Genomic DNA, 14,419 nt, shown 5'->3' with positions numbered 1-14,419 from the left:
AAGAAGGAAAAAAAAAATATCTGATGAGTAAGGAATTCAGGTTGAAGGCTTAAAAATGATGAAAGTATGAGGAATATTGTGGAATGGTGTGTTGTGGAGAAAGAAAGGTTATACATGAATGTGTAAGTTAGTTTAGGACTATGCCAAGAAGAATCACAAATGTGATTCTGAGATTTTTATACTTATTTCATAGGCAGTGGGAAGCCCTTCAAGGTCTGTAAATGGGAACATTGAAGGAGATCCTGAAATCTCCTGGCCAAGTCCTTGAATTTGATCTCCCTCTATAGCAGAGCCTGAGACAAGGATTTTGTTAACACGTAGTTTATCTGGGATGCAATCTCAGGAATTAAGGTGAGGGAATGGAGAGGGGAGATAGGGAAAGGAGAGCCATTAGTGGATGTCAAAATGAGTAGGAATCCTATGACATCTAGGATTCAGTTGGGATTGAGATTTATTGGGAGATGCAGAATATACCATAGTGTTGTCCTGCCAAGTGTGAGGAATCTGGAGCATTCATCCACATACTCTACTCTTCATCCACTGGGGGCAATTCCCAGGGCGTTAACTCCATAGAACTTCTGGCTGGACCTAAACTAAAAGCACTCTTGTGAGATCAAGACTTTAGGTGGAATGATAGAGGAACTATAAGGGTGCTTTGTGTAGGTGATCTCCTAGGTGAGCCCAGTTTTATAGCACTAGAAAGAAGATCTTTTTTTTTTTTTTTCTACAAAGTGTGAAGCTAGCCTATTCTATCTGGGAGGCATCAGTGGAGACCCCCTGGAGGAGGCTGTGAATTTTAAGTCATTAGGGTTTTCTTCCTTGTCATCTCCTTCAATGAGTCTGCCTCCATGGTAAATCTGAAACATACCCAAACTGTATCACTCATGATAGAATCCCACTGCCTGCTGAGAAGGTTAGCTTTTAAAATATGGAGTATCCTAATTGTAGTCAGCAGGCTTCCTTTGAATGCCTATGGGGTTTGGGAAAGCAAACTGTGTGGTTGTTATTTGTCCTCCCTGGGATATACAATATCAAGAAACAAGGCCCACCTTCCAAGGCTTCAATCTCTTTTGTTGCTCCAGATTGCAAATGACATCCTTGTGTGGGATGCATTAAAATCCTTTGTGTCCTGGTATCAGCCGGGGGCCTGCTCTGTGTACACCCTGGCAGCTCTCATTATAAGAAATAATAGGCAACATGTTTCCTTAAGATTTGTTATCTTTTCTCACTCAGCCCCAGCCAGTGTGTCTGCTGGGCATTTTCTGGGCCCAGCTTTGGTGCAGTAATGTGGAAGGAGAGATAGCAGAGCAGCATTTGTTATGGGATTCCAGCTGTAAGCCTAACATCTGCTGAGTATTCTGTAACTTTCTTTGAACATAATTAAATACAATCACCAACCTCCCCCTTGGCCTCCCACCATAGACCCCATTAGAATAGGGGAAGAAACTGACATCAAACCTATGTGGAAAATGCTGAACAGTGAAACTAATTCAACCTCAATTTACCCATCCATTTCTGCTGAAGAAGCATTTGAATCATCATTGTTCTGAAGGATTTTCTGCTTTTCTTCCTTTCTTTTTTCCTTCCTTCCTCCGTCCCTTTCTCTCTTCTCTCTCTTTCTTTAATTTTTGTGAGGGGAGTGGGTCTTATATGTTCAGAAATTCTTACATTTTATTTTTCTCTCTCTCTCCGTCTTCTCTGTTTTTCTCCCCTCTCATCTCTCTCCTTTTCTCTCTCCTTCTTTCACCCTTTTCTTCAATACATTATTCAATACATTTCAGTACTATGCAAGGCAGACAACTGTCCTTATGAGTTTAAAGTTAGCATTTAAAACAAATTCAGAAACATAGAATCATGATTAGCAGGAAAAGCACTGACTTTGGAATCAGATGTACCTGGGTAAAAATGCTTCTCAACTCTCTCCTAGATATTTCACTGCCCTGGGCCTCCTTTCCGCATGTACAAAATGACAAATATTGACAAATAATAGCACATAATGCAACACATTATAGCTTTCCTTTTTTCTACTTGTCTCAAAACAAGTCCCTTTGTTCTCTGAAAAGAGTTAGACACTTCCTGCTTTCTGAAAAATGAGGTGAGGCATGTTAAAGGAAAGAACTATAACTGACCATGGCCAGAATAATATATTCCTATATTCATAAAAACATGGCATGTAAGAATCAGAAGGGATTTTACTCTACATAGATGAGAAAATAAGCAACTTTAACCAATATGCCTCAAGTCATATAACTAATTGAAGGTGGAGAGTTGGCAGAAACTCAAGCCCTATGACTTTTCTCCTAGGACCCCTCAACTCATTGCTCTAGAGAATCAATTTGAGAACATAGTCAACTGGCCCACAGAGGAAATGGGAACACTGTTCTAATATCTCACACCAGCAAATATATGCTATTAGATTCATTTTCTTTTAAAAAAATTTGTAATGCAATTATGACATTTTTTGGGGTAGAGAACATTGATTGCTCATACAGCAGTCATCCTCATCCTCTTCTTTTCTGAAATAATCTTGATTCCACATACAAGCTAAAAATCATGCTGTTTACTTTCCCAGCCTTTCCAAAAGCTAGTACACGGGTATGAAATTAACACCAGCTGATGGTACATGAGGAGACAGCTAATGCTGCATGAGGGGATGTGTTTAGTTATTTATAACTTACAAATTGTTCATTTAAAAATATATGCAAAAATAGTAAAAGACAATCTATAATATTGTTGTTTGGGTGCATTTATTTGCATGTCTTTGTATATACACACATCCATGGAGTTCACTCATGTATCTATATATATCCATGGTCATCGTAAGTAATATTTTGAAATTTCATGTAGTATTACCAATTTCCCATACAATTGAAAATTATTCTACACCATTATTTTGGCTACAAAATAGTTAATTTATGACTGAATGAATATTTATTTAAGTAACTTCCTGTTGTTGATTATGTAATTTCCAACAATTTATATCATAAACAGCATTTTCATGACCAGCCACAAAACCTTTCTTTCCCATAGCATCTCAGTTTTCTCAAAACTGCATTTGTAATGGTGTTACTTTATTGAAAAGCCCAGAAAGAGCAAGTTACTTTTGTACAGTTTTATACTTCCCAAAATGTTTTTATATTCCATTTCTTTTTTGACATTCTCAGGGATATTTTGAAGATGATTGGGTAGCTGTTATTAACTCTATTTTTAGATTTAAAAAACTAATGTATGACTGGGTCACTTTGCTGTACAGTGGAAACTGGAACAACATTGTAAATCAACTATACTTCAATAAAAATTTTTGAAAAAGAAAAAACTAAGTATTACAGTTTGATTGGTTTTCTCAAGAACTAAGTATGTGGCATGTCATTAGAGGCTTCCTTTTCTAAAGCATAGTGTTTCATATCTTCATTTTATTTTTATCTTCCTGTCTATCTATTTGCCTCCTTTTTTATTTTTTGACAAAAGAAGGCATTTCTGTCCTTAAATTGCTTATAATTTGTGGGGGAGAAAGTCAAGCAAATTGACATTTACATTATCTTATGAAAAATGCAACTGTGGGATAATGAAAGAATGGCTCTCAAATCAAACAAGCATACTACAAAAAGTTTCCTAAAACAGGTAAAATTTAAGGAAACATACCTCATATCAAGCTAATAATTCTCACCGAAGTGTTTAAAATTCCCTCTAATAAATTATATTCTTACTATATCTCCACTTGTTGGAATTACAATATTACATTCAAATAAGGCAGAGCCCCTTCCTGTCTTTGGCCACCAACAATTCTCTCATCCTAAATTCTTTGACCATATCCATCCTTCTTCATTATGTATGCAATATGTTGTCTTATGAGTGTTTATCTCACTTAATAAAATCTTCTCAAAACTCCCTCCCTCCCTTTCTCTTTCTAAATCCCGCTCATCCCATGAAACCCACTTCATCAGTGAAGCCAAGATCAACTACTATGACTGTGCCTGAGAAATACAAAAGTCTCACATAGTTGGAAAAGACTATAACTTTCATTTTGTAAAATTTTCCATTCTCTGGCCACAAGTAAAGAAACACTAGATTGCCTGCTATTAGCAGATATTGTGTCTTGGACTAGGGCTACAGAGATACTTAGGGTAGGGTTACGTCTAAGAGAAGGTCGTTGTAATAGTCCAAGGTGAGTGAAATGACAACCTTCTGAGAAGTGAGTTCTATATATGTCTCTTTTTCTTCCTTTCTACAGATTTCTGTCTTTGCAGCTTTCTGATACAAGTAAGTATTAAATGATAATGGTCTTACAGCTGAATTTTCTTAATCTTCTCAGAAGCTCAGAAGAACTTCACAAGGAGGACAAAATATCAGAAAGCTGAAGAGATGCCACTCAGAAGACAGGACAAAGCAGATACAAAAAGAAGCTATCTGAGAAGGTGTCAATTGACAAAGATTTTCATTCAATAGGCTCTGCCTTTGGGAGCCACTTCCCCTGGATTCTTGGAGATTTCTGATAGTGCTTGGCAACTCTGTTTTTGGAGATGGTATTTAGCTTTATGTTAATAGACTTCACTATAATTAACATTGATCAAAGCTTTGAGTGGAATTTGGAAACTTTACCTTTTTGGCATGAGATCAATGCAATAGAGAAAAGGCAGTTTGGTTGACAACAAAGCCATAGTCCTTGAAATTTCACTGAAGAACTCAGGATGTTTGGCAATGAAAACAAAAATACATAAAGATGTTGCTGAGGTGAAATTTCCATACTGCATCTGAGTTGCCAAAACATGGTGGAGGGCCAAAATATAGGCAAGTTATGCAGCCCATTAAAGATTAAATGGGCAAATGTAAATTAAACATTTACTTAAAGTAGTACTTTGCTTTCTGAAGGACCTTCCCTGTCCGCACAGAGAAATGCATTTAATTTTATAATAAATAGTTGTATTAGCTATCTATTTTTGCCAAAAATTTACAACAAATTTAGAGGGTTAAAAAAACACATTTATTTTCCTAAAATTTCTGTGGATCAGGAGTCTTAGCCCAGGTCATCTGGGTTCTCAGCAAGGCTGTAATCAAGGTGTCAGCTGGGCTGCATTCTCATCTGGAGGAATGACTGGGGAGGAATCCATTTCTTTCCTTTTGAGAAGTAGTTCACACAGGTTTTTGGCAAAACATATTTCCTTTTTGTAGGATGGATGGCCCTAGCTTCTTGCTGCCCATCAGTTGAGGCTGTCCTCAGTTCCTAAAGTCTAATCCTAGTTTCTTGATATGGGTTTTTTCCAACACGGCCTCTTAATTTATCAAACTAACAGGGAGAATTTCTAGAGCCTGTTGACCAGCAAAGTAGATTCACGTTTTTAGCATAATTATGCTAGAGATGCCAGATTCATGCTCTTTGCTGTATTTCATTGATTAGAAGAAAATCACAGGTCCTCCCACATCAAGAAGGAGGAGACTTCAACAAACATGTCACCACCATTTATCGCCTAGATCTGCCTGCCACTATAAGGAATAAAAAAAAATCCATAGTTGCTTATGTATACACTGAGTTCCATACTCAGTCATCTTCTTTAAATTTATCCCTTTCCTCTATGGACTACTGCCACAGTTCCCTAACTGGTCTCTTAGCACCTAATTTTACTTCTAAAAATAATCCTCTGGAGAACAAGATTTATTAAAAATCCAATTTTAACATGTCAGAGACTTGCTGGTTGCTCTTCCCCCTCCTCTCAGTCCACCATCTGCCTTCAGGTTAAATCCAGAATCTTTAGAATGAATCTGTTGAATGGGTACATCTTTTCAGTTTCATTTCTAGCCTCTTCAGCTCTGCTTCTTATCATACTTCTTGTATTCCCCTGTAGACAATATGCTATTTCTCTTCCTAGTCTTTGCATATGGTCACCACTTTCCCTCAAATATCTTTCTTACTTTCTCTGGCACTTCCTTCATCTGGGAAATTCTAACTTGTCCTTTAAGAAAATACTGATGTCATCTCCTATAAGAAGGCTTCTCTATTATTTCCTTGTAGTTTCCCAAATTCTTTAATTCTCTTGGCATATATGAACAATTTAGTACCAACCCTCTATATTATGTTGGTCATTTCATTTTTCTGTCTCCACCAACTTGGTTGGATACATTCAGAAAAGAATTCTGTTTTTCTCACTTTAAAGTTCCTGATATTAGCATTTTACAATGTCATTTGAATGAATGGATGAATTAACAAAATAGTCCTTGTCAGTAAATATATAATGTCAATTTTGGCTTCAAGATTTTTTTCAAATGCACATCCTTCTTTAGATGTCAGTGTGTTGTAACTTTAGTAGTAGTATTTTTCTACTTTATTGGGTGTTTGAATGTCATCTTTTGTTTTACAAGAAAATTTAAAAGCTTATAAACCTTAGATTTTGGAGATATAAATTGCAAATATTCCCTCAATTTATCGTCATTTAATTTTGCCTATTATGTTTGGTAGTTTTTAAGTTAAAAAAATTTTTTTTTGTCTTTTTTTCCTTTTCTAGGGCTGCTTCCTGCTGCATATGAAGGTTCACAGGCTAGGGTCAAATTGGAGCTGTAGCCACTGGCCTGTGCCTCAGCCACAGCAATGCCAGATCCGAGCCACGTCTGTGACCTACACCACAGCTCACAGCAACACCAGATCCTTAACCCACCGAGCAAGGCCAGGGATTGAACCCGTAACCTCATGGTTCCTAGTCAGATTTGTTAACCACTGTGCCACAACAGGAAGTCCATAAGTTAAAATTTTATGAAGGTAAATATTTTCTTTTGATTATTTCTATGGCACTTCTTTGGTTAACACAGAAAATTAAACTATTCATGTTCCAAAGCTGAAGAGGGAAAATTTAGGTTAATACTAATGCTGTTATCAGAACATAAATATAAAATGTAGTTGTTTAAATAAACATATCCCACAGTGCCTTTGCACACATCACATATTCAATAAATATTAATTGTGCTTCACTATTATTTTTACTCACACACAATAACTAAACACATATACATAAAGAAACACAAACTCACCCATTCATATAGTCTTAATTCAGAAACTGATCATATTTAGGGGTTTTCTCAAATGATTTTTTTTTTCCCAACATGCACGGCTTAAAACAAAAAAACATTAATAATATCTCTTCATTCAGTGGGATGGGTTTGCTGTGTGGTTCCTCTGTTGGGGTTACCACGGGTCACATATGTGACTTCATTCATCTGGTTGATTACCAGAAGCTAGGTCCAAGAAGGCTACATTCATTGGTTTAGTGATCAGTACTAACTATCGTCTGGCCTCTTCACATGGTCTCAGCATCCCAAGAATGCAAGTGCAGAAGCTACAGTGCCTCTTGACACCTTTCTCAGAAGTTGTATAAAGTCACTCCCATTGTGTTTTACAGGACAAATCATATCACAAGACTCACCCAAAGTCAAGAGCTGGGAAAAGAAACTTCTTGTTGTGAGGAACTGCAAAGTACTTGAGGCCAATTTTAATCCACCAGATTCTTATAGCTGGATTTTAGACCAAGTTGTAAAGGGATTCTCTATTCAGTCATTTGAAAAAGTATCAGAATATAAAAGGAGCTTAAATACATCCCTGAGTGAGCCAAGGAAACCCTTTAAAAAGAGACTATTCTCCTTTTAATTAATCATTATAAAATATTTTAAGTTAGGTGAACCCCACACATATGGGGAACACTGGGAAATCTTAGTTTTTACACCCCAACAACCTGGTTTCTTTTTAAACTCCTGACTTTATGTATAGATACATATGTGCTTATATACATAGAAATATATAAACATATGATTATTTACATATAAGCATGTTGTTACTCATAAACTGTGTATAAATATATTTCCATAGTTAAAAATATTTTAAAGTTTCAATCCAATTCCTTTATTGTGATTACATAAGAGGGGAAAGTAATTTATATAAATATACAGCCTGAAAGCTTTTCAAAAAAATCCCCTATAGCCTTTTTTTTTTTTTTTTTTTTTGGCTTCTCTCATCATTTGTTGATATGACATGTGATAAAGACCACACAGGATTTATATCTGTGTGTTTTTTTAAATCACAGAAAAAAATTAAAAGGAAGGTTGGTAAACTTTTTTTAAAGTGCCACAGTATGTAATTTTTCACTTTGGGATAGATTAGCAAAAACATGAAGGGCGTCTGGGTAAAAGTAACACAGGTCGGTATGAAAGCCTTTAAGATTTATGATTCATTTTTTTTTTTTGAAACTTCAGCATGTGCACTGCTAACCCTTTATAATTTTATTTTATTTTTTTTTTTTTTTTTTTTTTTTTTTTTTTTTTTTTTTTTTTTTTTTGTCTTTTGTCTTTTTTTTGTTGTTGTTGTTGTTATTATTGTTGCTATTTCTTGGGCGCTCCGCGGCATATGGAGGTTCCCAGGCTAGGGTCGAATCGGAGCTGTAGCACCAGCCTACGCAGAGCCACAGCAACGCGGATCCGAGCCGCGTCTGCAACCTACACCACAGCTCACGGCAACGCCGGATCGTTAACCACTGAGCAAGGGCAGGGACCGAACCCGCAACCTCATGGTTCCTAGTCGGATTCGTTAACCACTGCGCCACGACGGGAACTCCCCCTTTATAATTTTAATTGGCCATGGTCATATAGCTATCTTATTTCGTGTATCCCTCACTGTGGCCTCAAAATAATTTGATCTGAATATAATTTCCTTCGTAAGAGGCAAGTAAACAATCTTGTTAAGCCAGAGGTGCAATAAGTTACAATGAGATATAGACTGATGGTAACAGGAAATTAACACAGAACAGAGATTATTTATGATATGATCCTTATTTTAATAAGCATTCATAAAGAAAAAGTTTTAAAGAATAAAGGGGATTAGAAAATCAATGAATTATGAGTTATACATGTCCCAGGTATATTCCAATCTATAACAGATTGTTGTATAGATTCCTCCAGTTTCTAGGGCAGCAGTTGGCAAATTATGGCCTGTGCTGCAAATCCAGCTCACCCTCCGCTTTTGTAAATAAAGTTTTATTGGAACACATTAATTCGTTAATGTTTTCTCTAGTGTTGCTTTTGATCTACAATGGCAAAATTGAATAGTCTTGACAGAGCCTGCACAACCTCAACAATTTACTATCTGCTTCTAAACAGAAAAGTTCACTGATCCCTGTTGTAGGACCTTGGATTTCCTCTAGCTAGGTGAATGTGAACCAAAAGATGCAAATAAAAACAAGAGACGTTTGTAATTTGCTGGGAAGAATGTTTTTATCAGATCATTGTCAAAAGTTTTGGGTTTGAATTTTAGTTGGCTATCTGTTAGCTGGGCAATTCTGGACAAGCTGTGTAACTTCGGAGTCTTCCGTTTCCAAAGTCTCTGCTATTTTATCTCTGACTTTAAAATAAAAGTTGATAAACATTGTGGAATAACTTTCTGAACTGTAAAAATGTAGTACATATGTGAATTACTATTAATTATAGTAATCATTTAATACTGGTGACCAAAATATTTTTATTTCTTCAGCCTTCCATAAGCTTTGTGAAATTGCAGTTCCCTTTCTTCCCAGAGTAAGTTACAGCTGCAGAGCTTGCTTTTGCCAATGAAATAGGAATCAAAGTGTCACTGTGTCACTTTGAAGGATGAGTCATTTGGTAGAATCTTGGAGCATATTAACTAAACACAAAGAAAGCCCAAATTGGGCATTAACTTTAGTTTATAATGATGTATGAATATTGGTTTATTAGTTGTGGCAAATGTATCATACTCATGTAAGATGTTAACAACAGGGAAAACAAGGGGTAGGCTTTATGTGAACTCTGCCCTATCTTTGCAACCTCTCTGCAAATACAAAACTATTCTCAAATAAGGTTTTTGTTTTTTTTTTTTTGTCTTTTTGCCTTTTCTAGGGCCACTTCCCACGGCATATGGAGGTTCCCAGGATAGGGGTCGAATTGGAGCTGTAGACGCCGGCCTACACCACAGTCACAGCAATGCGGGATCTGAGCCGTGTCTGTGACCTACACCACAGCTCACAGCAACGCCAGATCCTTAACCCACTGAGCAAGGCCAGGGATTGAACCCGCAACCTCGTGGTTCCTAGTTGGATTTGTTAACCACTGAGCCACGATGGGAACTCCTCAAATGTTTTTTTTTTTTTTGAAAAGATTATCTTGACATGAATTCCCAGGGACTCAGATATTTTTCTCAACAATCAGGGCTTTCAGGGTCATGCCAAGGTCTATGATAAAATGTTTCCTTTGCTGTTTAGATATGTGTCAACTTTACTAATTCATGCACCTGCATTAATTCATTCAAATGAAGGAATATTGTTAAATAGCTGCCTTACAACAGACCACATACCAAACATGGTGTCAGGCACAGGAGATGTTGATATATAGCTCATAGAATTTAATTGAATTTTATCTTTTCTCTTTACTTGAAAAAAAAAATCCTTGGGTTATTCTGAATTATATTTTCATTCCACCATCATTACTATAAAATATTTAGAGAGAAAAATCCTCAGTTTTTAAAGGGTATACCAGTTATGTTTGGGCATCTCTGTAACTGGAATAGTTCTTAGATTTTCTTCCTGCCAGAAGGAATGGATATACACTTCAACTGGCCATCCTGGCTCAAAAGCAGAACAGAGAGATCATTGTTAAGAGATGAAGATGTAATGCAGAAGGAGAGAGAGCAGAATGGTGGAGCAGACACAAGTCAATGCAATTCCCTGGTGATAAGTAATTGGCAGCAGACATGTTGCTGAATGAATGGAAGACAGAGAGAATCTTCTGAAATTTAAACTAAGACCCCCAGAGTAGTTAAAGACGGTGAATGAGGACTGAACTTCAAATGATTGCAAACGAAGGGATTAAGTATTCCCTGCAACCCTTGGCTCTAACACAGAAAAACAACTCTAGCAATGCACGAACAGTGGAGGCATAAAGAAATGCAGCAGAAAGTGCAGAGTAGAGGAAGATAAACAGGTTACAGCTCTTAGTGCGGAGAAATCTGAAACTGCTGCTACTGTATATCTTACATTATGTTGATATACACATGGACACTAGAGTGGACTTTATAAAAATCTCAACCCATGATGTGAAATTTCAGTTAATCTAAATTAAAAACTAGTCCCCGTGAAACATACTATATATACAGGGTATTTGGAACTCATCTGATAATTTCTTTTTTCTTTTTCTTTTTTTTTTTTTTTTTTTTTTTTTTTTTGTCTTTTTGCCTTTTCTAGGGCCACTCCCTCGGCATATGGAGGTTCCGAGGCTAGGGGTCTAATTGGAACTGTAGCTGCTGGCCTACGCCAGAGCCACAGCAACTTGGGATCCAAGCTATGTCTTCAACCTATACCACAGCTCACAGCAACGCCAGATCCTTAACCCACTGAGCAAGGGCAGGGATCAAACCTGCAACCTCATGGTTCCTAGTCGGATTTGCTAACCACTGAGCCACGATGGGAACTCCCTGATAATTTCTTTTAAAGCTGTTGTTTAAGGTTTTCCAGATAACGTGCTATGTGGTTGTCTAAGCACTCTCACAACAGCACTAAGAGTTTGGAATTAGGATCTCCTTTTGCAGATGAAGATTCTGGTTCATTTAAGCAAATTAAACTGCCAAATATAAGATAGCACATTAGCATTGGATCCAGATTCAAGTCCTTCTTCCTAACAGGTACGACCAAAATTCAGATGATCAGAATAGGCAAACTTAATCATGATCCACAGAATCTGCTTTAGCCAGAATTGTACCTGTGTGGTACACTGAATGAATATATGTAATTGTCACCAGTGAAACTGATCATGATGAGTTGGTGAGAAACAGAAGAGTGGGGAGTCTGATTATTTGCTGTGGTTTCTCCTGGAACACTAATGTCTTTAACCTGGAATGCATGGAGTGGGGCTGAGTGGGATGACTAGATGGCTGGGCCACAAAAGAACTTCCTTGAGAGATGTAACGACGATTGCATCGGCAGAGCGGTGGTGATGTCACCCAGGAGGATATACACGTCTTCCCTTCCCAATCTACTGCTCGTGTTGGCCTTTCTCTTCTCCAGCTTATTGATTTGGGGGACATTTTTCTACTGAAATATATCAACAGTTTAAAAAGCATATGAGACTCCTTTGAATGGTTAAATAATAAAACATCATCCGTGCAGCCAATATTAACCCAACCATTTTGTGATCATTAAGGTATCTTAAAGACACCCATCTTAAAAGTGACCCATCTCTCTTCCTCCCAAAACAAGAGGTAACCCTAATCCTGAATTTTTTCTCAGTCATTCCCTGGCTTTTCTCTGTCGTTCTATCACCTACTCCTGTATCTGTATTTAATACATTATTTAATGTTGGTTGTTTTTGACCCTTTATGTATATAGGATAATCTATACTTACTTCAGACAATGTATGCTTGCAATTCATTCCTGCTAATAATGGATGAATTCTTGTTTTCTGCAATTACTATTTCATTTCACAAATACCTCAGTATATGTACTCATTGAGCTGAGCTGGGCATTTAGGGTTTTTCCCAGTGTTTTACTAACACTGACATGGTGGCTCGGAATATTCTGGTGCCCGGCTCCTGATCCAGAGACACATGCAAGTTTACCTAGGATATGTACCAAAGACAGGAACTGCAGTATACCACGGCATGAACATGTTCACATTCATTGGTAATTACACTTTTTCCCTCAAATAGCTGTGGCAATGTTTGTCCCCATTAGGAGTGGATAATTGTCTCCATTGTTCCATATCTTTATCAACATTTTCTCTAATCCAGCTGCAGTTTTACCAAATTGGTCTGTATGAAATACTGGCTTAGCGGTTTAAATGTGTATTTCTCTGATAATACAATTGAGCAATATCCTATATTTACATGGTATTTGTGTTTCTACTTCTAAGGAATGCCCATTTGTGTCTTTTTATTTTCATTTCTTTCTTTCTCATATATAGGAATTATTTGTACAGTCTGGATAGGAGCTCTTTGTCAACTCTGTGCATTAAAACTATCTTCTTCCTGTATGCACGTGGAGTACCTTTATCACTCTTTTCATGATATTTTGCAATGATTAAATTAAAAATTAATTTTAATGTGTTTTTAATTTTAATATGGTTAAATTTATCAGGCTTTCCCGTTATGGTTTATATTTTTATGTCCATTATATTTCTTTAAATATCACTTTTGGAGGGTCGTTTCTGGTTGGTAGAACTATGTTCCTCTGTAGGTCAGTCGTATTTATAACCACTGAACCCTACTTAAACTCAGTCTTCAAGTTTTCCTTTCAGTTTAAAAAGGAAAATTGTTCTTTCTCTTTCCCGCTTTCCTGTCCAAACCTCTTTTTGGTGAGCATTACCATAACTAGTTGAAAGTTATTCTAAATACCTCTAAAGTCAAAATTAAGAATTTTTTCCTATGGGTTTACATATAGTTTCTTTCTACCACCTTCGTCTCACATCCGGGACACTTCCTGCAGGGCCAGGAACTTCAGGGTTCTCCTTTTTTGTTCACTGGCTGTAGTCTGGAATCACAGCAATCAGGCTCTGTGAGGTCCTTCATCTCATCTGTGGAAGAATATTTTATTTAAAAAAGGAGAGAGAGGGAGAGAGAGAGAGAGAATGAAAGAAGGTTTTCTTTCTAATCCCACACAGAGATACATTCCTTTTTGTGGCCAGATCCACATCAAGATGCAATCATTTGCTCTGATTTTCAATCACACTTGAATGAATTGTTTATCTTAAAAATGGTACAATTAAAGATACTTTCAGGTTTCTATTCAGCCATGCAATGTGGCTCTTAGCCCAGGCTTGCTCCTAACCACAAAATCTTCCACCAAACAATAGATGCACAGAGATGTTTGCAATCCTTATAAAAGATACAAATAATCTTCTACGTATTTTTCCCTTGTTATGAAGTGAAGAAGCAGGATTCTAAAGAAATCTTTGGGTTGCAATTTGGAAGACATGTACAATCGTCCTTCAGTATCCATGGAGGATAAGTTCCAGGACTCCTCTTGATACCAAAACCCACAGATGTTCAAGTTTCTTATATGAAAACGGGCCCTTTTTCTATGTGGCATGGTTAATTCCGGGATGGAATCCACAGATCCTGAAGGCTGACTGTATTCTAACCTTAGTTCTCATGTTAGAATCACTCTCTGTGCCTCAGTTTCCTCGTCTATATTATGAAAGCATTGAACTAACCATTTTAAAGTCTTTTGTTATTGTTATTGTTTAAACATGTATTTATTATTTTAGCTCTGCTCTGGAAGAGCCCACATTTTCAAATGTTCGGTGGCTATATGTTCATCTAGGCAAGCAGTTTTATTCATGGAGAAGGGGCACTAAAGCCCTTCGAGCCCCTGATGCTTTGGAATAGGGTTGGAAGCAGTTTATCAAGTCGACCGAATATTAACTGGGAATAATATTCCACTCT

The 14,419-nt window shown here is 36.9% G+C and overlaps 1 long non-coding RNA gene across 1 annotated transcript in view; it reads right to left on the bottom strand.

The window, feature by feature from the left end:
- LOC106507417 overlaps positions 11,411 to 14,419 on the bottom strand; it is an 89,951-nt gene continuing 86,942 nt past the window's right edge. Inside the window, exons 2-3 of the long non-coding RNA XR_001303378.2 lie at positions 13,430 to 13,548; positions 11,411 to 12,071 (exon numbers count right to left, since the gene is read on the bottom strand). This is a non-coding gene — a long non-coding RNA (uncharacterized LOC106507417). The remainder of the gene's footprint in view (positions 12,072 to 13,429; positions 13,549 to 14,419) is intronic.

Source organism: Sus scrofa, chromosome 4, assembly GCF_000003025.6.
Source record: "Sus scrofa isolate TJ Tabasco breed Duroc chromosome 4, Sscrofa11.1, whole genome shotgun sequence".
In the NCBI taxonomy this organism is placed as follows: Eukaryota; Metazoa; Chordata; class Mammalia; order Artiodactyla; family Suidae; genus Sus; species Sus scrofa.
This window is presented reverse-complemented; position numbering and strand designations above follow the sequence as displayed.